This window comes from Tenrec ecaudatus, chromosome 8, assembly GCF_050624435.1.
Source record: "Tenrec ecaudatus isolate mTenEca1 chromosome 8, mTenEca1.hap1, whole genome shotgun sequence".
Taxonomy (NCBI): Eukaryota; Metazoa; Chordata; class Mammalia; order Afrosoricida; family Tenrecidae; genus Tenrec; species Tenrec ecaudatus.
In genome coordinates, this window is record NC_134537.1 from 22263764 (window position 1) to 22289059 (window position 25296).

At 40.0% G+C, this 25296-nt stretch overlaps 1 long non-coding RNA gene across 1 annotated transcript; it reads right to left on the reverse strand.

The window, feature by feature from the left end:
* Positions 1 to 4230: 4230 nt before the first annotated feature.
* Positions 4231 to 25291, reverse strand: LOC142454803 (uncharacterized). The gene is made up of 3 exons (XR_012785711.1): positions 24747 to 25291; positions 23988 to 24121; positions 4231 to 4456 (listed from the first exon to the last, which is right to left on the reverse strand). It is a non-coding gene; the product is annotated as an uncharacterized LOC142454803 (long non-coding RNA).
* Between the last annotated feature and the right edge of the window lie 5 nt (positions 25292 to 25296).

The following is a 25296-nucleotide window of genomic DNA, read 5'->3' on the forward strand; positions in this document are numbered from 1 at the left end:
TCTTCTAATCTACGACTAATAATATTTTCCTTTAAATGTAATTATTACAATAATAGTACAAACAAAACAACAAGATTAAATCACAGTCACAATATATTTTCCTAGAAATTGGAATTTTTAATGAAGGATTAGCAAGAACCTGAAATGCAGTTACCACTTTTTGTTGAGCCACTACAAGTTAATTATTATCCTCCAAAAATGTTACTATACCAAAGACATATTTTTTGCTAAAGAGATTATTCTTAGTCAAAAAGGAGATATTTCTCTATTCCTATCCAAGGTAGAAAAAGAATTTACAAAGCAAACTCAGAAGAAGAAAGAAATCTATATGGAATGTTCAGCAAGGGAACTGAATTGAAAAATACCGTTTGGGTATATTAACCATTTTTTAATCCTTTCTCAATATTTCTCATGATAAATGCAAAGCAATCATTTAAACAAACTACATGACCCTTGAATACGGATTACTTTCTTGAAATAAAAACCTATGCACAATTTCATTATTAACTGGAAAATTCAAAGGAAATTTAGAATACTTGCATTATATCGTCTTTTCTTCCTATTTTTCCTCTTTGGATGAGTGACAAAATAAAACTTTGAACTTTCAATTTAACCATCAAAAGAATATGATAGCAGATCCTGCACAGATTGAACAGGGAATTACCATATGATTTAGCAATCCTAATTCTAAAAAAATTCTTTTAGCATTCAGCTGATAAAAAAGGTAATAGTTTGAAGCTATCAGCAGCTGTGGGGGGGAAGACGTGGCTGTCTACTTAACAATTACAGTGGTATCCTATAGGACGTACTATTATACATATATACATATATTATTAATATGTTACAGTACAGGGTCCTTATGAGTCAACATTGATTCCACAGAAAGGGGAACCGATCATAATGGTCTATCTATAACCCCCTTCCAGGAAGATGAACAACAAAAAAGTAGGTGAAGGGAGACATCAGAGGAAGACATGAAAAAATTATAATAATTTATAAATTATTAAGGGTTTGTGATGGAGGTGGTAGGGGAATGAGAAGCTGATACCAAGGCCTCAAGTAGAATGAAAATGTTTTGGAAATGATGATGGCAACAAATGTACAAATGTGCTTGACACAATGGATGGATACATGGATTGTGATAAGAGTTGTACGATCCCCCAATAAAATGATTTTAAAAAGAAGAATTCACTCCACAGCAGCAGAATTGGTTTGGAATTGGTTTAATAACTAACAAAAGTGAAAGTGAGAGTGTATACATAAACATATTCAAATTCATTCAGCAAGTTTCCAAATAACCCGAAGGTAGAAACAATCATCATGCCCATCAACAGATGAATATCTAAGTACAATGTGGAATATATATGAGGGAGTACCCCACTCAGAAAACTGGGGAAAAACTCTGCTGGGCAGAACTTTCATAGTCCATGGTTTCCCCCTCTAGACAAGCACAGAGCAACTTGCTCTGAGTTAGTGCACCCAGTGGCATCACTCAGGAAGGTTCTCTCTGATCACAGTGAATTTTTTTGGAAAAGCAGTTTTGCTCAAACCTCCTTTTTTGTGATGGCTGATTTAAGAGAACAACTTATGGCTATGAAATTTTATTTCCTGCTTGGGAAAAATACCACATAAACGGTTGTGATGTTGAACACAGCTTGCAAAGGCAGCGCTATGGGAAACAGTCAAGTGTCCAAGTGGTTTTCTCATTTGAAAAAAGGTGAAATGTTGATTGATGACAAACTTCATTCTGGATGTCCATCAACTTTCCAAATGGATGGAAACGTCGACTCAGAGTGCATTTGGAGTTCATTCCAGCAGGTCAGACCTTAATCAAGCTTTCTATTTAAAAGTCCTGGAAAGATTGCATAACAGTGTGTGACAAAAAAAACAACATGATTTGTGGCAGACGGAAACTGGTTTGCCACTATGAAAATGCAACTGCTTACACGGCAATCTCAGTGTGCTTGGGCAAAAAGCAGCATGCCTCTCTTGCCAAACACACCTTACTCACCTGGCCTCACTCTGTGACAATTATTTTTGTTCCTGAGACTGAAGAGGGACATGAAAGAATAATAATTTGATGGCACAGAAGAGGCGAAGAAAAGAAAACCGAGGAAGGCACTCTCAGCCATCCCGACAGATGAGTTTGACAAATGTTTCCAAGAATGGAATCACAGATTTGAGAAATGTATTAGGTTTAATGGAGAGGACTTTGCTGGTGATAAAGTTGGTTTCTTTAAAAAAAATTTTTAATGCATCGCTTGAAAAAAAATCCATTTTAGGGGCATCCCCCCTCGGACATACAATGAAATCTTACTCAGCCATAAAAAGAAATGAAGTCCTGATCTATGCTGCAATATGGATAAATCTGAACACATTTTGCTGAGCTATCGGTCTTCACAAAAGACAGACCATTCTTATACAAAGCAGGCATATATATAGAAACCAAAGCTTATTAGTGGTGACCAGATATGGGAAGGGCTATTTGAAGGGCAGTTAATATACATCTATGGTGGTAAACAATTAGGAAAAATTAGAAATAAGAGTTACACAAATAACCAAAGCACATAGTAATCAATGTAATTCAATTGTTCACTAAAAACTATTGAATTGGTGAATATTTTGTTGTATATATTTGCATTACACCATTGGGTGGGTGACAACTCACAGCTACCCTACAATACAGAGTAGACTGCCCTTGTGGACTTATAAGACTGTAACTCTTTATGGCAGTAGAAATCCCTGTCTTTTTCCTGAGGATCATCTGGTAGTTTTGAACTACAGACCTTGCTGACTGTAGTCCAATGCATAACTACTACACCACAGGACTCCTTGACATAGCACACCCCTCCCTAAAAGAATATGACATTTAAAAACTGGATTATGTCTTTCATTCTTTCTATACTTAGCATTTAACTCAAATATTTAACTTACTGTATTTCTGAAATGTTTATTTGATGAGTGAATTTAAAACTGGTTTATGAGAATCAATTATTTTTAAGTTTAAAAACATTAAAATTTTTTCAAAAGTCATTCAAAAGAGAGAACTGAAACGCTTCCTATCTTTGTCATCATGAAAACCTGCCTTTCATTACACTGATTAAGTTCACCAATGTACTAAGTAATGCCTGGCAGAGGAAAAATGAACTCATGTATGGGTAAGAACATAGTTTTATTCAGTGGATTAAATCAAATACCGCCACCCCCATCGTATTTTCATATTTTTGTGGTAACTGTATATCATTATCATTACTGCAACTGTATTATTAATATAATCATGGAGAATAGACTTTTTGTCACTAAAGAAAAACAAGCAAGCAAGCAAAACAGTAAACCAAGACAAAAGGGTCATCAAAGCTAAAATAACAAAAAATGATGTACCATCAATCAAAAGACGGCTTCTTTTTCACTTTGTCCAATGACATTTACCTGATATTAATGTGTTTCATAGTGAAATATCTTTTTCTCAATATCACCAAGTGTACATTTAAAGAAAAACAATTTTAACCAAATTTACATGCAGATTATATGGGCTACAGCCAATTCCTATTATCATAATTTACCAGAACTGTGGTACTCCAGTGCTTTATAGCATTTTAGAATAATTTTCTTTGAAGCACATTTCATATCTTTATGAAATTATATGGTCTGTTTAAAAATATGTCTCATAAAACCAATTCCCTCTACCATCTTATTAACTCTTGAGAGTATTAGATAGTAAAGTGTTGAAAGTTATTTCCCATTTTTTCATTTTAAAAATTTCTTTCATATAAGAAATTGAAGAAGGCAATGGTAATATTTCACCTGTGTCTCTAAGTAGTTTTACTTCTTAGTACTTATATTAAGCAAGTACTGCAAAGAACATATCATCTGTGATTATCTTTCAAAATATTTTACAGAATTAGTAGTTAAGATAATCAGTGTTTTTTCAAGAAAATTAATGTCCAGAGGAACTGATACCAAGGGCTCAAGTAGAAATAAAATTCTTTGGAAATATTGACGGCAACATACGTACAAGTGTGCTTGATACAATTGAATGATGGCTTGTTTTTATATTTAAAAGAACCCCGCCCCCAATACAATGATTAATGATAAAAAAAGAAAATTAATGACCAAATGAGGAAAAAATGATAATAATACACCATTTTTAGCTTATCAATCATATTTAAAATGTCTGAATCACATTATACACTCATAAGAGTATATAAAGCTTAATTAGTTCATGTCTTTGGCTGGGTTCTTTAGAGAGAGCAAAATCAGTGAAGCTTGTTTATGTACATTTACACATATAGAGAGAGAAAGAGAGAGAAGTGTATATCACAAAAATGGCTCACACCATTGTAGAAACAAATAAATCCAAGTCCATAGTTAGGTATTAAGCTGGAGGCTTCTTCTGACACATTTATCTCTGGGGGCTGATGAGCCTAAATTCAGCAGGAAAGAGGCATACTGGTGGCTAGAGAGACAAATGAATTCATAGTCAACAAATCAGAAGGCAGACTGTTAATGACTCCCAGAATCAGTAGGCAATATGTTGGGGCATTGGCTCAGTTCCAAACAGCCAGAGAACAATAAACCATATGCAATTTCTAGACTCAGCAAAAAGCAAGTAAGCTTTTCCTTAGCACCCACTTGCATTCAAGAAAAACACACCCTCAGGAAACTTTTTTTTCAATTGATTATATCAGGGCTGTGATCCCAATAACAGTGTTTAACCCACCCAATTTCCCTATAACTGAATGACTGCTCATAGTAGATCCTATTATGGAGGTGATTACATTGTTAGGTCATTCCATGAGCAATTACTATATTGTAACTGCTAAACACTGAGAATCCTAAGGGACTGGCCCCAATCCCAACTACTATGTGGACACCCGCCCCTCCCCCCAGAATAATTTATTTCAAAGGACAGCACTGAATCTGCCGGTCCTGGAGAGGGACATACCTGATCGGAGCATACAGGAGCAGATGAAGGGGGAGGGGGAGAAAGTGGAGCACAATCTGGCCCAACAGGCCTTGAGGATGATGTTCCGATTAGAGCAGCCAGTCCTTCAGGACCACATGGCCGGCCCCACTATGAGACAAGACGTCCCTCACTGACTCATAGCCCCACAGGGGACAACACCAGAGACCCAGTGTGGGAATTGCACCAGATCTGATCCAGCCACACCGAGGCAATACACTAAGGGGGTGGAACAGAATAGCAAAGGAACAGAGTGGAGAGGTCCCCTCGGAATGCCAAAGGTGGACTTTGGGTCCAGGGCGTGGTACCCCAACAGACTGGACTGGAAAACACTCCTAAAGGCCAACAAACAGTCCTTGAACTAACTACAAGCTTTGCTTTCTGTTTGTTTGTTTGTTTTTAATCACTGGCTTGTTGTTGTCTTGTTGTATATTGTTGCTTGGTTTTGCTCTGTCTTGTTTTTGTGCATGTTATTATCTCCGCAGGTCTGTCTAAATAAGATAGGCTGGATGAACAATCTGGAGGAAAACAATGGGACTGACAGTTCTAGAGGGACTTGGGAGAGGGGGAGGTGGGGAAAAAGGTAGTAGTGTTAACAAATCCAGGAACAAGGGAACAACAAGTGATCCAAATTAGTGGTGAGGAGGGTGTAGGAAGCCTGGTAGGGCATGATCAAGAGTAATGTAACCAAAAGGAATTACTGAATCCCAAATGAAGACTGAGCATGATAGTGGGTCAAGAGGAAAGTCAAAGGAATAGAGGAAAGATCTAGGAGGCAAAGGGCATTTATAGAGGTCTAAATAAAGGCATGTACATAGGTAAATATTAATATATATGAGGATGGGAAATAGATCTATGTGCAAATATGTGTAGGTTTAGTATTAAGGTAGCAGAAGGACATTGGGCCTCCACTCAAGTACTCCCTCAATGCAAGAATATTTCCATGTATTAAATTGGCACTCTATGATGCTCACCTTCGCGACAAAATCACTGAAGACAAAGCGGGTGAATAAGCAAATGTGGTGAAGAAAACTGATGGTGCCCGGCTATCAAAAGATATAGCAAATGAGGTCTTAAAGGCTTGACTGTAAACAGTCATGTAGCTCAGAAGCAACAATGCCCACATGGAAGAAACACACCAGCCTGTGCAATCATGAGGTCTCGAAGGGATCAGGTATCAGGCATCATCAGAACAAAAAATTATATGATTGTGAATGAGGAGGGGGAGTGCAGAGTGGAGACCCAAAGCCCATTTGTAGTCTCCGGAGGAGATGAGCCAGTCAGGGTGTGATGTAGCAACACATACAACTTTTCTTCTAGTTCCTAAATGCTTCCTCCCCACCTACTATCATGATACCAATTCTACCTTACAAATATAGCTAGACCAGAGGATGTACACTGGTGCAGATAGGAAATGGAAACACAGGGAATCCAGGGTGGATGATCCCTTCAGGACCAGTCCTGTAAGTGGCGATACCGGAAAAGTAGAAGGAGGGTGGGTTGGAAAGGGGGAACCGATTACAAGGATCTACATATGACCTCCTCCCTGGGGGACAGGCAACAGACAGTGGGTGAAGGGAGACATCAGATAGGGCAAGATATGAGAAAATAATTTGTAAATTATCAAGGGTTCATGAGGGAGGTGGGAGCTGGAAGGAAGGGGGAAAAATGAGGAGCTGATGCCAGGGGTTTAGGTGGAGAGCAAATGTTTTGAGAATGATGAGGGCAATGAGTGTAGAAACATGCTTTACAAAATGGATATATGTATGGCTTGTGGTAAGAGTTGTATGAGCCCCTAATAAAATGATAAAAATGCAGAGAAAGAATGAAGTCAATGAGCTGAATAGAAAATTTCAAAGGATAGCTCAAGAAGACAAAGCCAAGAATTATAATGAACTGTGTAAAGACCAAAACCCAGAATTACAGAAACAGAAGGGAAGAACATGCCCACCATATGGTAAACTGAAGAGACTCAAGGACAAAGTCAAGGCTTGAGTTTCAATAGTGAAGGATTCTATGGGTAAAACACTGAATGATACAGGAAGTATTAAAAGATGAAAAGAGTACTCAGTCCCTGCATCAAAAAGAACGATATCAAAAGTTTCCATTCAACCATTTTAAGAGAAAGCATGTGAGCAAGAACCAATGATGCTGAAGAAAGAAACTTAAGCTGCGCTGAAAGCATTAGTCAAAGCAAATCTCCAGAATTTGCTGGAATTCCCACGGAAATGTTTCAACAAGCTGATGAAGTACTGGAAGCACTCAGTTTTCTCTGCCAGGAAATTTGAAAGATGGCTACTTGGCTAACTGACTGGAAGAGATCCATATTTGTACCATTCCAAAGAAAGGTGATCTAACAGAATGCTCAAACTATAGAACAAGATCATTGATATCGCATGCCAGTAAAATTTTGCTGAAGATCATCCAACAATGGTTGTAGCCCTGCATTGATAGGGAGCTGCCAGAGGTTCAGGCAGGATTCAGAAGAGGACATGCAACAGGGATGTATCACAGAGAGTACCAGAAAAATGTTTACTTGTGTTTGCTCAACTATGCGAAGGCATTTGACTGTGTGGATCATAACAAAATATGGATATCCGACAAGGAACTAATATCTAAGATGAAGAAAATTTTAACTCTCCTACAAAAAAGATATATAATCCAATTTTTAAATGGGTAGACACCTTAAACAGGCACTAAAGAAGACATTCAGAAATCCAACAAACTTAATGAAGAAATGTTCATGATCTTTAGTCATCAGATGCATCAAATCAAAACAGCAATGGTCATAATGGTCAGTAGTGGTGACTGGACACCAACTGGTTCATTTAGTGCCAGATTGAAGGAGGCTATAGTTCATATGGGCATTAGTTCTTTGGACTAATTGCTTCCTTGAGCCTTGTTCTTCATTCTCCTCTGATTTATGCTGGAAGAATGTAAGTCACTACTTCAATAGCCAGCCACAAGCTTTTAAGACTCCAGGCAGTACTTATCAGACTAAAATGCGGGTTCATTTATGAACTGTGTTTTGTCAATTACTAAATCCATCAGCTGCTTCACAGGAGAAAGATGAAGCTTTCTGTTCCTATAAGGATTGACAGCCCAGAAAACTCTAGCGAGCCATTCTATTGTCCTATAAAGTCAGTCGCTATGAGTTGGAATAAAATCAGAATAAACACAACAGAAGTGGTTGGCTTTGGGTCACATAATTGACACATGAATGCTGACTACTGAGTAATTTTCATTCCTACCTCTTCATATCCCTTTTAGCCCTCAAGGAATCTTTATTTTTATTTGTACATCTTCTCTTGACTTTTCATAATAGAGATCTCAAGCAATATTTGTCCTTTTGTATTGACTTATTTCACTTGGCACAATGCCCTCCAGACTGATCCATGTTGTGAGATGTTTTTCTGACTCATTATCCTTTCTTTGCATAGTGTTCCATTGTATGTGTGTACCACACTTTGTTCATTTTTCATTGATGGACACTTGTTATTTCCATTTTCGCTATTACAAATAATGCTGTGATGAGCATGGGTGTTTCTATGTCTATTTGGGTCTCAGCTCTTATTTCTCTAGGATACAGATGAAGAGTAGGATGGCTGGGTCCTATGGCATTTCTAGGTCTAACTGTTTAAGGAAGCATTATTCTGCTTTCCTCAGAGGTACTTGTTCCATTTGACAGCCCCACAAACTTGCCAATATTTGTTCTGTGTTTTTTTTTTTAAACAATGCCTTTATCACAGTCTTGGAAACTCACACGAACAGGTTTATCCTGTCCTATTGGGTTGCTATATCAGCATCAACTAACAATAAGTTTGCTTTGAGTTATTTACCTTATTGCTTTATTCAAGGACAATATTGAATAAGAGTGGTGACAGAGGGCATTCTTGTCTAGCTCCCATTATCAAGAGAAATACATTTGGTTCATCTCCATTAAGGATAATATTGGTTGTTGGTTTTATTTACATGCCCTTAATTATTATGAGGAAATTCTATTCTAGCCCTATTTTGCTGAGACTTTAAAAATTTTAAAATCATTTTATTGGGGGCTCGTACAATTCTTACAACAATCCATCCATCCATCCATTGTGCCAAGCACATTTGTACTTTGCTGAGACTTTTAATAGAAAAGGACATTGGTTTTTATCAAATTCCTTTTCTGCATTGATTCAAGTAATCATATGATTATCCTCCTTTTTTATTATTAACGTAGTGAATTATATGGGTTGGTTTTCAAATTTTGAACCACTTTTGCCTACTTGGTATAATTCCTACTTGGTTATGATGCCGTGATGTATTTATATATATGTGTGTATGTCTTACATACTTTGAACATATTGTCAAGAGGGACCAATCCCTTGAGAAGAACATCATGCTACGTAAAGTGGAGGGGCAGTAAAAGAGGACGGCCCTCTTATGAGGTAGATCGACATTGTGGCTAACAATGGGCTCAGGCACAAAGGAACAATTTTAAGAATGGTGCAAACCTATGCAGTGTTTTGTTTTGTTGTACATAGGGTTGCTACCGGTTGGAAGCAACTCAATGGTGCCTAACAAAAGATATGTGTGTGTCTGTCTGTATGTGTATATATATGTGCTGTAGAATTTTCTTGACTAAATTTTTGTTAAGAATGGTTGTATCTCTATTCTGGCCTTTAGGATTTATTCATTTGCTTAATGATGTATTTGCCTGACTTTGGTATTTGAAGTTATGCTGCCTTCATAGAATATATTTTGAAGTATTGCTTCTTTTTCTGTGTTCTCCAATATTTTCAGTAGAATTGGTGTCCACTCTTCTTGGAATGTTTGATAGAATTTTCCACTGAGACCTTCTGGGCCAGGAGATTTTTTATGACCTCTTCAAATTCATTTTATATTTGATCCTTTATATCTCTGTAGGCTGTACTATAATGGCACCTATTTTCATTTGTTATTGTGATAATTTGTATCTTTTCATTTCTTTCCTTTGTCAATTTGGCTAGTAGTTTGTTAATATTCTAATCTTTTAAAAAATAATTTTATTCGGGGAATCATACAACTCTTATCACAATCCATACATACATCAATTGTATAAAGCACATTTGTACATTCGTTACCCTCATCATTCTCAAAACATTTGCTCCTCGCATCAGCTCATTTTCCTCCTCTCTGCTACCCCCCCATGAATCCTTGATAATTTATAAATTATTATTTTGTCATATCTTATACTGTCTGTCTCCCTTCACCCACTTTTCTGTTGTCCATCCCCCAGAGAGGAGGTTATATATAGATCATTATAATCAGTTCCCCTTCTTTACCCAACCCTCCCGGTATTGCCACTCTCACCACTTGTCCTAAAGGGATCCGCCATCCTGGATTCCCTGTTTCGAGCTCTTGTATGTACAAGTGTACATCCTCTGGTCTAGCCAGATTTGTAAGGTAGATTTGGTATCATTATAGTGGGTGGGGAGGAAGCATTTAGGAACTAGAAGAAAGTTGTATGTTTCATCGTTGTTACACTGAACCCTGACTGGCTCATCCCCTCCCCATGACCCTACTGTAAGGTGATGTCCAGTTCAATGATATGAATTTTTGTTCTTTGTTGCCTGATACCTCATCCCATCGACACCACGTAATCACACAGGCTGGTGTGCTTCTTCCATGTGGGCTTTGTTGCTTCTGAGCTAGATGGCCACTTGTTTATCTTCAAGCCTTTAAGACCCCAGATGCTATATCTTTTGATAGCCAGGCACCATCAGCTTTCTTCACCACATTTGCTTATGTACCCATTTGTCTTCAGTAATCATATCAGGGAGGTGAGCACACAATAATATCTTTTTTTGTTCTTTGATGCCTGATGACTGATTCCTTCAACAACTCGTAATCACACAGGCTGGTGCTTCTTCCATGTGGGCTTTGTTGCTTCTGAACTAGACAGCCGCTTGTTTACCTTCAAGTCTTTAAGACACCAGATGCTATATATTTTGATAGCCGGGCTTCATTAGCTTTCTTCACCATATTTGCTTATTCACCCACTTTGTCTTCAGTGATCATGTCAGGAAGGTGAGAATCAGGGAATGCTAGTTTAATAGAAAAAAGTGTTCTTGCATTGAGGGAGTAATTGGGTAGAGGTCCAATGTCCATCTGCTACCTTAATACTAAAGCTATAAATATATGCACATAGATCTATTTCTCCATTGTCATATATATTTACATATGCACATGCTTGTATTTAGACCTCTATAAATGTCCTATGCCTCCTAGCTCTTAATATTCTAATCTTATTGTTCAGGCTAGTGTTATTTTGTTTCATTTATATCTCCTCCCATCTATATGGTTTCCCTTAGTATAGTGACTGTGGGTCTTCTTGTGGTGTACGTTTACTATTTGTTTGAGTTAAGTAAAGGTGTTGATCTTGGCCCTTTCTTACTTTTGCCCCCCCTCCCCATTATGCGTGCTAATTATTACAAATTACCCTCTGAGCACTGCTTTGGCAGTGTCCCATAGGTTGTGGTATGTTGTATTTCATAATCATTTGTCTGTAGGCATTTAACATTTTTAATTTCTTCTATCGTCTTTGGGTTTTTAAGTGAAAAGTCACTCAGTTTCCATATTCTTGTTATTGATTTAATTTGATCAACTTCTGTTCAGACAAGATGCTTTGTATAATTTCTATGTTTTTTAACTTATTGAACTTTTTTGTTACCTAACGTGGGCTCTATCCTGGAGAATGACCCAAGTAAATAGGAACAGAATACGTATTGTGTTGCTGTGGGGTGGAGTATTCTATAAAGCCCAGTATATTTGTTTGACTTCTTCCTGCTGTTCTATCTTCATTGAAAGTGGTGTATTTAAAAAGTTTATCATTTCTGAACTATTTATTTCCCTTTTCAATACTGCTTGATATTGCTTTATGTCATTCTTAGCCTGTCATTAGGCGCAGAAAAGTTTATTTTGGTGATGACCTCCGGTCAACTGACCCTTCTATCACTGGATAGTATGGTTCTTTCTCTTTTGGGCTGGTTTTTGCGTCAAGGTCTATTTTATCTATTTGATTGCCACCCTTGATCTTTTTTGGTTACAATTTGTTTGGTATATTGTTTTGCATTATTTGAATTTTAGCTTATATATATCTTTAAGTTTAAGGTTTGTCATGGGTTGAATTGTGTGCCCCAAAATACGTGTCAATTTGGCTAAGCAGCATATCACAAAATTTAATAAAACCATAGTATTGTGTACTTTTACTCCATTTTGGGATGTGTTGTAATCCTAGTTAATGAGGCAATACTATGATTCTCAAAGAGGATCGTATTATGTTTTCTATGTTAAGGAGAGGATTAGGAGTGGATGCATCATGCATGGCTCTACTGAAGTCACCACCCTTACTCGGATCACAGTCCTCATCTAATGCTGTAAGGAGAGTTTCCCGAGGAGTGCCTGCATCATCTTACAAGGGACAAAAGAACAGAGAAGGGAGCAGAAGGAACTCAGTATTACCAAGAAACAGTGGCTAGAGTAGAACAAAGGACCCCTGGTGGTGAAGTAGTTAAGAGTTGGGCTGCAATCAACATGGACAACAGTCAAAATTATTAGCAACTCTGTGGGCAGGAGAAAGCCTGGGCTTTGTACTCCAGTAAAGAGCTAGTCTTAAACCCATGGTGTGTGTGTGTGTGTGTGTGTGTGTGTGTGTGTGTGTGTGTGTGCCATTCACTATGGGTCAGCATTGACTCAGTGAATTTAGTTTGGAGAGACCAGAGCACATCATTTGGGCCTGAGCTCCCTGCACTGCACTGAGAATCCCCTAAAACCAGGGGAAGATTGATACTGCGGCATGTAGATATTTCCATGGGAATACTAAACCCATGGAAGTGGAGAAAAGACAAGGACTGTCCCCCAGAACCAACAAGGAATGAAACTCTTCCCATAGAGGTAGTGGTCTGATTTCAGACTCTCAAACTGTGAAAGGATAAAATTGTTGTTTTTTTCTTAAAATAAATTAAGAGTAAAAAAATTTCCCCTCTATTTTGCTCATTCTGTCTTCCAAAGCTTCAATTCCACTCCTATTTTATCCAACCAGTTATTAATTTCTAAAATTTCATGGTAAATCTTGTGGAGTTTTAGTTGTTATATTTGTATAGTTTCTAATTTTTTATTTTGTCTTGTTTCCTTCGATTGTTTCTAGAATTCTTCTGCAAGTTTATTAGTTTTTTGTTTGTTTTCTGGCAGGATGGGGGGTGGTTCTATGCTTTTCATGGTCTCTTAGAGGATCCTGTATACCAGTCTGTGGATTCCTTATTAGGTCATCCTGCTTCTTCTTTGGAAAAGTATGATAGTTAAGCTCTGTCACCTTGGCAGTGCCATGATTCTCAGTGGTTTAACAGTTACAACATAGTTCAAAAGTTATGTCATTTAGTACTTACTCCCTCAGATTTATATAATCTCTTCCATGAGGAGGTATGTTATGACCAATCAGTTGAGAAGGAGTTTCCTTAGCAGTGGGTCCTGCATACAATATACATGGATGTCCCTGGAAAAGCGCTGTAATTTTTGCTCACTCTGGATACTGCACCCGACATTCCATCATCTGATCTTCAGTTCCTGGACCAGGAGCCATGCCCTATTGCTCAATGACCTTGGGATTCATCAGCCTCCATAGGTTGATATCTAATCTACTGTTCTGGGGATCCTCAGAACCTATAGTTAAGTTAGTCAGGAGTTGCCTCCAGCCTGACCTCTGTCCCACAGATTTGGGACTTACAACTTTCTAAAATTATGCGAGCTATTTCCTTTAGATAAATCTCTATCTATCTATCTATCTATCTATCTATCTATCTATTCATAAACTTCACTAGTGTTGCATCTCTAGAGAACCCAGTCTAAAACATACATTTTCTGTTACTTTATTTTAGTAGCTTGTTTGTCATCTTGCCTTGCATATTTATATGATTTGAAATTGTCTGTTGTTTCCAAGGCACTGAATTATTATTTCATTGATGAATTATATGTTTATACACTTTGTCCTGATTTTCTATTTTTTTTATAAATCTGCATGGGCAAGTGAGTATGCTATGATGGTCACCCATTTGGCAGCAGTGGGGGGCCCACAACCTGTCTGTGTGAATGGGCAGCAGTTGGCAGTGTGACTATGGGTCTCTGCTGGTGTGTAGGGTAGCTGAAAGAATGCTGTCTGGGCCTTGTCTGTTGGTACAGTCACATAGGAACTGACCAAGTGGGAGTGAGTGTGCTACGTGGTGAATGAGGGAGGGGAAAGTGGGAGCAATTTCTGTTCTGGCTAGGTCAATGGGCAGGAGTATGTGGGTATGTGTAGGAGCATGGATCCATGCTCGCTGCCACTCTAGGTTAATGATCAAGGGCATGTGACTTGCTTGCTGGGTTGGTGACTGAGGGTGAATGGTGGCCTAAGGGAGTGTGGAAGTACACTCTTCCTGCCTTTATGGTGATAGTGGGGCAGTTGGTAGCCTTACAAGAACATGATTCCTGCTACTTGCCAGGTTGCAGAGAATGTGGGGGTGAGGAGGTGGGGGGCAAACAGGGGAGCATATGACTCCTTCCCCTCTTGTAGTGATAGAAGAGGTTGGAGCTCTCACTTAGCCTTCTGTTCATCCCTTTGACTTCCCCACATTGTCACATTTTCTTCCTCACTAAAACTCAGATGACTCAGTCTGTTTACCCTAGCTCTAGATGTACTTCCCCCTGATGCCCTAGCCACAAATCTGTAATATTCTCGTGTCTCTCCCTCTAAGGTTTCCTGTCCTTGGCCATGCCCTGCCTACTCTGTGGTTTATTTCAGGAATTGCTTGCCAATAACTGTGCTCCCTTTGGATATGATTACTCAACTTTCTCATTCTACGTGTTGTTTTACCTGGCATGACAATGGCCACACCAGCAAGCAGGTCACCATCAATTCACAAATCTCTATTTTCCTGTGGATCAAGGTGTGCTTATCCTTCACTTGGTGCTGTTTGTTTCCTCAACTTTCCACTTAGCGTTCTGGGATTCAAACGTTTTTCTGCGTGTCTCTTTTATTTAGTTTCTCAGGTCTTTGTTGTGAGAGGTTCATTGTAGTGCATACACCATATTGATGGAATCTGGATTATCTTATAGACATATAAATCAAGGAAATACTCGTGGACAAGCCATGGGAGCCAGGCAGGGACAATGGTGTTATGTGAAAAGGACACAGGAGCCAGTCTTAATGAGCTCCTAATGGTCATAGGTGGACTAATTTCGGCAAACATAGATAAATAGTACTGCATTATAACCTAGGATATAAAATATGGTGCTAGTTATATAATTTCGGGTCAACATGAAGCTATGGAAGTGTAGGGGCGGATCCTAGCCTGTCAACTAGGTCACAGTCTGATGACACCTCCTTGTGGGCATGACCTTCTCATAAGGAGGGTCCTGGGAACCTTCTCTCTCTCTCTCTCCCCGCCTTCATCTTCATGCCAACGAACCAGGCTGCGTGAGCCCTGTGAAGCATCCACAGCCATTGGATCCACAAGACTTTTCACCACTAGCCTCTGATCTTCCTGAATTTTGCATCTTTCCTTATGGCTGCATGAGTCTGAAGAGGGATTTATGAACTAGTATCGGACTCTGGACTTGACCTAGACTAGGCTGGGATGTTTTCCTGATATATAACTACTTCTTGATATAAAGTTCTTTCTTAGACATATATGAGTGCCTTTGGATTTGTTTATGTAGTCAACCCGGCCTAACACATATGGGTTTGACTTCCATCACTTGTCTGTTGTACTTTGGTGGCTTGTTTATTTCAGTGACACTGGAAGTTATGTTACCAGTGTTTCAAATGTCAGCAGGGTCACCCAAGAGGAATACCTTTCTGCAGAATTTCTAGACGGTGTTAATTGAAGTTTCTCTATCAACTTGACTGGGTCAGGATAGATGATAGCTCCTTATAGCTTTGATTTTCAAGATTTTCAGTGGTTTGGCTGCTACAGCCTAGTAATCTCCTATGATATGACCTTACACAGTGTGATCTAACACAGTATAGTCAACTTTATAAGTTGGACATCAAATAAGGAAGACTGAAGGCGAATTGATGCATTTGAATTATGATGCTGGCACAAAATATTGAAAGTAAGATGGACTCCTAGAAGACGAAACAAATCTGTCTTGGAAGAAGTACAGCCAGGATGCTCTTTAGAAGTAAGGATGGCAAGATTTCATCTCAAGTACTTTGAACATGTTGTCAGGTGAGATGAGTCTCCGGGGAAGCACATCATGGTTGGTAAAGTAGTGGGTCAGTGAAAATCAGGTTTTCCATGAGATGGATCGACATAGCACCACCTAGGAACAACAACTTTACCTTGGAGAAATCTACCTTCATCAAATGAGAGAGGTTAACAACATGTGTTATGTACCCCTTGAGGTGATGGGATGAGAGTCCATGCCCTCTCTGGTATTCTTCCTCCAGATTCATTTAATAAGTACAGTCTAATTGTAAGTTAACAGACAAAATCAAATTGATAGATATTCTACAATATATGACCAGTATTCCTCATAACTTGCCAAGGTCATGAAAACCAAGGAAAGATAGCAATTGTCACAGACCAAAGACTCAGAGCACATGCTGACTAATGGTAGGCTTAAAAATTATTATATTATGGGTGAGTCTGAAATTGCGTTATGAGTATCTATATTGATTTGTTAGTTTAGATAAATGTTTTATCATACTGTTAGATGTTAACAATTGGGAAGGTTTGGCTAAGGGTATACAGAAACTTTATCTCCTTTGCAACTTTCTGTACATCCAGGACTATTCCAAATTAACTCACTTAAAAAAGAATAGCTTAGTAATAATAACATTAATAAAGAACAAAACCCAATGAACTCTAGAATAGGAAAGACCATATATTTCCCTATACACTCTAGAAAATATTCTCAGGTAAGATTTTAGAAACTATTGATCACAGATCCCAGATTTATATAATATATGGTAATCAATTTTCAGTACTTCATACCTACAGAGTTTGAGGCTTTCTTAAGACTGTGTGGCCAGGCAAGTCAGGTAAATAAATAGCAAGCGAGAGTTTCTTCTCTAAACTCTTAAGTTTTGTTGAATTCATATGCTTAATAGCAGGAGAACGGTCTTCTAAAAGGCACAGTTTTGCTTTATTTGATGTTTAATGGGTCGACCATACAATTAGTATAATAACTAAAACACTTTGTTCTTTGCAGGGCTTTGGGCCAGTTTGACCTGGGTGAAGCAGAATTATACTTGAAGTGGGAAAATTACAAGTCAAAGAGCTAGAATGGGAGGTGAAGTGAGCCAAATGGGGAGCCTGATGCAGTAGATTAGATTCTTGTCGGGACTGTGGAGAGTGACATACATTCCATCTTTGAGTGGCTCATCAATTTGCAGAAGTTTCTTGGTGATGTAAATGCTTAAGTACTAACACTGGCCAGAAGGTTGGTAGTTGAAACAAGACGGGAGTCTCTCAGAAGATGTCCTGGCGGTACGCCTCTAAAAGTTCACAATCTTGAAAACCCTATGGCGCACGTCTACTCTGCACACATGGAATTGACACAATGGCAACAACAAGAATAATCATAGCGCATGCCTGAGTTCTCTAGTAAAGAGAACTGCTTATAAAGAAATACCATAAATGCATGATTTTAGCAAATGGTAATTTGTCTGCTCACAAAAATTTATTTTCTCAAATATCATTTGGAAGGCTAAACATTCAAATTCAGGGTGCTGGCTCTAAGGGAAAGCTCTCTCTGTCAACTCCAGAGGAAGGGCCTTGTCTCTGAGCAGAATTCTGCTCTTGGGTGATCTTCATGTGGCTTAGCACCTCTCTCGTCTCATCTCTGCTTTATTGTTTTTTCTCTCTCTTAATGTTTTATCTCTTTTATATCACAAAAGAGGCTGACTTAAGACACCCCTGCAAATGCAATGAATTACTGAATGTTGCTCTCCTAGGCAAAACCTCTAACTCCCATCAAATGATCAAACTCCCCTTTTCTTGCGTGGGTCTCATTAAAAAAAGAAAAGTGGAGGGTGAGGGAGATAGTGATAGTATCCACCAGTAAGTAATTTTGAATAGGATTTCCTGGAGTGCCATCGTGCTGTGTATTAAATGAGTCCTTTGATAATCAGGAGGAGGGATCTCAATGCCAGCAAGATCCCTGAGTGGGGCTCTTCCTGTGGACCTGAGGTCCCTGTGCAGTGAACCTCCTGGATGCAGCAGACAGCCTATATCATCAAAGGAGCCTCAACAAAACCAGGAGCCAGGGGTTAGAGTAAACTAGCCTCCAACAACCGCAGGGTCCATAGGTGCATTGTACGATGATAATACATAAAGATTACAGTGAAGTCATAGAAAATAGGAGAGAAGATAAAATAAAGGAGTCAGACACATTTCATGGTATCATGCTCACCTCAGCCCCTCTTGATGGTCCACGTAGAGGTGGGAGAAGAGAGAGCACATCTTCACTGTCTTGGGACTGTAGGGGGCCACATGACATGCATATTCAGGAATTACATGTCACAGGTGATGGTGGTCACAGTGAAGTCCCTGAGCTCACAGGTGAGGAAACCCAATACCTACATTAGGGGAAGGCATGATGGGGGATGGGTGCCGTGGCGGGAGAAGGTAACAAGAATGTCTGCTTCTGTCGGGAGACAGAATCAACCATGCGCTCACTTTAAGGCAGCATAGCGGTTGGGGGAGAATCTGTGGGAGTGATATTTAAAGCAGGATAATGTACTTGGACTTTATCTCCAACTTACCAAAGTGGTGTTTTTCACTGTGGAATATTAGCTTTCCAAATTCCCTGTCATAAGTTAGGGAATATAGTCTTGGTCATATTTCCCTCAGTGTCAGTTTCCCACTCCAGAGCATGGGACAGATTGGGAACTTCCCAACCCAGCAAGCAAGTAAAGCTGCGGGATTTTTTGCAGGAGGTTGGCTTGTGCAGTGAGGTGCCTTTGGACTCTAATTGGGGAATTTGGACATGCTGACTCACAGATGTTGTGCTGAGTGTCTGTGGCTGTGGTTCACTGAAGTGTGGTGCCTCTGGGTACGTAATTCAGGAAGTTGGGCTTGCTGATCCATGTAGCTAAAGCCGAATGCCTTTGGGTTAAGGCTTACATCAGAGTAATCTGCCCTTTGCACACTCATTAACAGACTTGACAGGACTTTGTAACATGTCCTGAAGAACAAGTCAACTCTGAGCTTTACTCACTGGCATTACAACTTTTGAAATTCCTTAATATACCCTTTAATCATGAATTTGGTCGGCGAGTTCTATGTAGCCATTGCAATGGGTATTAGGAAATAGAGAAGTAAAACAGAGACTATTAAGCGGGGTATCGGTGGTGCTTCCAGATTAAGAGAAACGCAGAAGGATAACCTGGCAATTTATTTTGAAAATTGGCTATTGGAAACCTTATAAATAACAACCAATTGTTGCCTGATAAAAAGTGCCAGAAGAGGAGCCCTTCAAGTTGATAAGCAGTCAAAGTAAAACTGGGAAGGGCTTCCGTTTCAAAATGACGTTGATCTTACTGACGTGGATGGAGTTTTGTTGATATGGTATCATTCAAAATTAGAATAATGGCAACTGCCAATTAATAATTAGAATGTGCAACATAAAAAGAATGAACCTGGAAAATGGGAAGTCATCAAAAATGAAATGAGGGGATACCCCCCAAAATGGAAACATTTTTTCAAAGCTATATAATTTTTTCCCACAAAACCACTTTATCACCTTCAAAGTACTCTCCATTACACTTAATACATTTGTCAAATCTGCTATTCCATCCTTAGAAACATTTTTCAAACTTTATCTGTTTGAATGGTTGACAGCACCCTCCCTCGTCTTTTTCTTTACCTCTTCTATGTTGTCAAATCCCTGCCCTTTCATGTTCCTCTTCATTTGTGGAAAAAAAAAATACGAGGAAGGTCTGGTGATTACGGTGTGTGGGGCAAGAAAGGAATGCTGGTTTTGTTTTGTTTGCCAAAAACTGGCACAAGAGATGGCTGTGTGAAGAGCTGCACTATTTGGTGGAAAAACCAGCTCCACCTCTGCCATAAATCAGGCCGTTTTGGTTAGACTTTGTTAATCTTTTAAGAACCTCTAAATAAGCTGGATTAACAGTCTGACCAGGTGGAATTAACTCCAAATCCACTATGAGTCAACATTTTTATCTGTTCAGGAAGTTGACAGATATTCAGAACAAGGTTTGTCATCAATCGACATTTTACCTTTTTTGAAATGAGAAAAACCCTCATACACTTGAGTTTTTCCCATAGCACTGTCACTGGAAGCTATGTTCAACATCATAACAGTTTCTGCGGCATTTTTTTCAGAGCAGGAAACACAATTCCACAACTACACGCTGGTCTCTGAAATTGGCCATCACAAAAAATGAGGGTTCAGGGAAACTGGTTTTACAAAACAATTCACTGCAACCAGAGACCCTTCCCAGGCAGCTCCTCTGGGTGCACTAACTCAGAGTGAGTTGCTTGATGCTTACTTAATGGGAAACACGATGCTTACTTAATGGGAAACACGCATACTATGAAAGCTCTGCTTGTCCAGTGCAATTTTGTGTTTTTTTTTGAGGGGGGTACCCTCTCATATATCTTAGGCATTAGTGAGCTGAAATGGACCAAAATTTGCTATTTTGATTGAGAAGAGAGCATGGAATGAAGGGTATCATTGCGAATACCAGACACGTCATACTTGAAAACAGAGAATGATAGATGTTTATCTATGCTTGACTGACTGTCAATGCAAAGGCATTCAGCTGGTGGATCATAACAAATTATACATAACATCATGAAGAAGATAAATTATAGAACACTCACTTACTAATGTTAGAAACGTGATGTGTCGGATAATGAGGTGGTGGATAAGTGAGGACTAGGTGTAGTGCCAGGATTATGGGTAGCAGGTGCAGTTGTCTGTCATCTTGGAGCAGTGCAGGATTACTTCTTACTCTGCCATTCAAGAGAGGTGATTGTTATACCATACTACTCTTGTTTTCTAAGAAGGAAATGAAAGTTTCTGGCAGGTGTTCATCTGTAATTTACTCTGTCCTAGCCACCATTCCAGGTACTGACACTTTGCATATTCTGGTGTGGGAAGAACTGGTTTGAACCCTACTGGCAAAGAAAGTAAAGTGTTGTATAGCGCCCAACTTAAATGCATTACATATGTAAGCCCTGAAGATGGCCAGAGTTCAGATAACACGGGATGCTTTGGCATGGGCTGCAATGTAGCTTTCCCAGTCCAATCTGAAGTCATTCACATTGAGAAAGGAAATAAAACAATACATCCAAGGCCAAAAACAAAACTGAAACACCAAAAGAAGAAGTAGGAAGAAGTGGAGAAGGAAGAGAGGAGGGTAACATGTTAAAAATAAAGCAAAAAAGGAAGTCCCTAAAGCAAAACTAGGATTCTTATATATTACTGTGGGAATATAAAGTGATGCAATCACTTTGCCAAATAGACTGAAAGTTCCTTAAAAGTTTAAACATGAATTTACAATTGGTATTAGCAATTCTCCTTTTAAATTTAGCTCCCAAAGAAATAAAAACATATGTTCATTCTTAAACTTTTCCAAAGAGACTTCAAAGAGTTTGTAGAAAAAATGGAATTTAAAAAGAATGTACTTTTTCCAATGAAATTTTGAAGGCCCCCTGTACAAAAAATAATCATTGCACATTATTCATAATAGCCAAACTATTAGTAGCTTATCAATTGATAAATAAATGTGGATATTTGACAATAAAAAATAACACACCAATACATGCTACATGGATGAACCTTGAAAACATTAAGGTACCTGAAAGCAGCAAATCACAAAAGACCACATGCTGTACGAGTTCCCTCAAATGCAAAGCCCAGAGTAAGAAAATCCATAAAGCCAGGAAGTACACTAGGGCATGAAGGGTTGGGGAAATGGGCTTCTTTTTGGAGTGATAAAAATATTCAAAACGGATGTGATCATCGTGGAATCCCTTTATAAATACCACAAAAGCCAATGGGTTATTTATTGTAAGTTGGTGAATGATGTGGTGTGTTCTAGGGGAAAAGAGACCCCACATTCAAATGTATTCTAGAGACCTACTTATGATGTCTTCAACAGGGCAAAGATAGGACAAAGACAAGTCATCTGCATGGGGAAGACCATCAGCACAAGGGCATAATGTGTCCAAGTATTTGCATGGACTACTTAAACAGGACACAAAGAATAAAAGACATTGTAGCAAAATTATGCTGGGCAGCAGATGGATTAATCACAGTTGCAAGTGGGACTGTGGAAGCAGGAAGAGATGATGTTTAGAATACATTCTCTATTGCAGACGCGAAAAGCTTACATGGTTGGTTCAGGGCCCTCTGACCACCTTGTACAGGAGTATGACTCATGACCTAGTGCTCCAATTTCCATCAAAGGCAACTTGCTGAGGGCAAAACTGCCCCCCTTCTTTGGGCTTGCCAGAGAGTCACAGCCAATCACTCCACCCAAGGGCAAAAACATTTGTACACTGCTGGTCAGGGGTTAGAAAGAACTCAGTGGCGGCTGAATCCATGCGAATGCTCAGACTTGAATTTAGGGCGCACACTTTAAACCATGGCCTCCCATAAACCCAGTGCTCAGAATTTAAGCTCTAATAGTGGTACATGAATTATGGGTCAATCAAGCTGTATTTTTTGGGGGGAGTCAGTGAGGGGAAGTCAAGTAGGACATTGTGTTGATGCATTTGAATTATGGTAAGAATATTGAACGTGCCATGGAATTCTAGAAGAACAAACACATCTGTCTAAAAGAAGTACAGCCAGAATGTTCATTAGAAGTGTACTTTGATAAACAAGCGGCCATCTAGCTGAGAAGCAACAAAGTCCACCTGAAAGAAGCACACCAGCCTGTGTGATCATGAGGTATCAATGGGATCAGGTATCAGGCATTGAAGACCCAGAACAAAAAATCATCAATGTGAATGAGGGTGAGTGCAGAGTGGAAACCCGAAGCCCATCTGTAGACAATTGGACATCCTCTTACAGAATAGTCACTTGGAAGAGACGAGTCAGTCAGGGTGCAGTATAGCACTGATGAAACATACAACTTTCCTCTAGTTCTTTAATGCTTCTCCCCCAGCCCCATCATGACCCCAATTTTACCTTACAAATCCAGCTAGATCAGAGCATGTACACGGGTACAGATAAGGGCTGGAAACACAGGGAACCCAGGCCAGATAAACCCCTCAGGACAGATATTAAGAGTATTGATACCAGGAGGGGAAGGGGAAGGTTGGGGGAGAAAGGGGGAACTGATCACAATGATCTACATATATCACCCCCTTCCAGGGGGATGGACAGCAGAAAAGCGGGTGAAGGGAGACATCGATCAGTGTAAGACCGGAAAAAAATAATAATTTATAAATTATCAAGGGTTCATGAGGGAGGGAGGGGGAGGGGAAAAATGAGAAGCTCATACCAAGGGCTTAAGCAGAAAAAAGTTTTTGAAAATTATGATGGCAACAAATGTACAAAACCCAACCTCACTGCCATTGCATTGATGCTGGCTCACAGGGACCCATTACGACAGGGTCAAGGAGAAGGGTTTACACAGTGGATTCAACTATGGGCTCAAACATCACAACATTTGTAAGCATGACACAGCCCTTGGACAAGGACATCCTGTTTGGTAAAGCAGAGGGCCGGTGACTAAGAACCAGACCCTCAATGAGGTAGATGTAACAATGGCTTCAAGCAAGACTGAGAGCCCGGCACAGGACCCGGCAGTGTTTCTTTCTGTGGTGCATACATCACTATGAGTTGGAACTGACTTGAAGTTCCCTAACAATCACAAAACAAAGGTCATTATAGTTCTAGAGGATCACTAGAGAATGGTAAATAAAGTGTTGGACTAAGGAAGCTCTTGAGATGGCTATTTTTTCCCCTATTACAATATTCAACAATTTTTTAGAGTATCATGTACATGACAATAGAGCACCCAGTATAAAAAGCTACTACTTACTGTGGGAACTGCTGATACATACAAGCGTTGATCAAATAATGTGTGCATTATTTAGGACCTCTCTCCCTCCCGAAAAGGAGCCTTGGTGGTAATGTTGGGTTCTGCAAGGTCAGAGTTCATATCCACTAGCTTCTCTGAGGAAGAAAGATTAATATGTTTGTTTCTATAAAGACATAAGAAGCCTCTGAAACTATGTATAGGGTTAATATGAATAGACCTCTTTTTTTTCAAGATCATTTTATTGGGGACTCTTACAGCTCTTACCACAATCTGTACATCAAATGCATCAAGTATATTTTTATATATGTTGCCATCATCATTTTCTAAACATTTACCTTCTATTTGAGCCCTTGGTATCAGCTTCTGTTTTCCCCTCCCTCCTCCCCTTCCACCCCTAGATAAATTATCAATTATTTTTTTCCATATCTTACACCGACTGCTGCCTCCCTTCACCCGCATTTCTATCGTTTCTCCTCCTCGGGTTTTTTTTTAAAGTTTTTTTTTCTGTCAAATTCGTAACACAAGTATAACTTAAAAAGTACGAATATTCTTTCTGAAGGGCTAGCTTTGGGGAAAAGCTTCTCTGTGAGTTTGTCAAAAGAAAAGTGAAACTATCTCCTTTCGAACCCTTGTGGTAGTGGGGTCGGTCGGGGTAATCAAGGTGGTTGCACTTGGCTCGCATTTGGGGAACTTGGGAAACTGGGGAAAGACGTGGCCTCGTCGTATCAAGCGTCCCTACTTCTGCTAGCAGGTACTAACCTAATTAAGCACCCGCGAAGGTCCGGGCACCTCCAAGCTGCGCGGCAAACACGGACTTTACTTAAAGTGCTGACAGCTGGGGGGCAGAGCCCTGCCCGGCAGCACTGCGAGGGGTGTGCACCTGCGGAAGGGCCGAGGTCACGCAAAGGGAGGGGTCCGAAACGGGGGACGCCACAGGGTGTACAATTTTCAGCCACCTTCCTTCTCCCCCTCCGCCCCCCCCAAGTGCCCGGCGGCTCAGGGGGGGCGGGGGGCGTCGCTTCCCCGGAGTCCCCAGGCCGTTCCGGTTCGGGAGGGCAGGTGGGGGCGCCCCGGGGCGGCGGAATGCCGGGCGCGGAGCGAGGCGCCCTCCGGGCCGGGGAGACCCCGGCGGCGGGCCTGGGGGCGGGCCGCCGGCGCGGGTCAGCGGGGGTCGCGCCGATTGTGTCGGGAGGCTCGCGGGGCGCCGGCGACGGCGGGCGGAGCCCGCCCCAGTGACGTCAGGCGCGGAGAGAGCCGCCGGGGCGAGCCGGGGCCGGACGGTGGGACCCCAGGGGTGCCGGAGATTCCA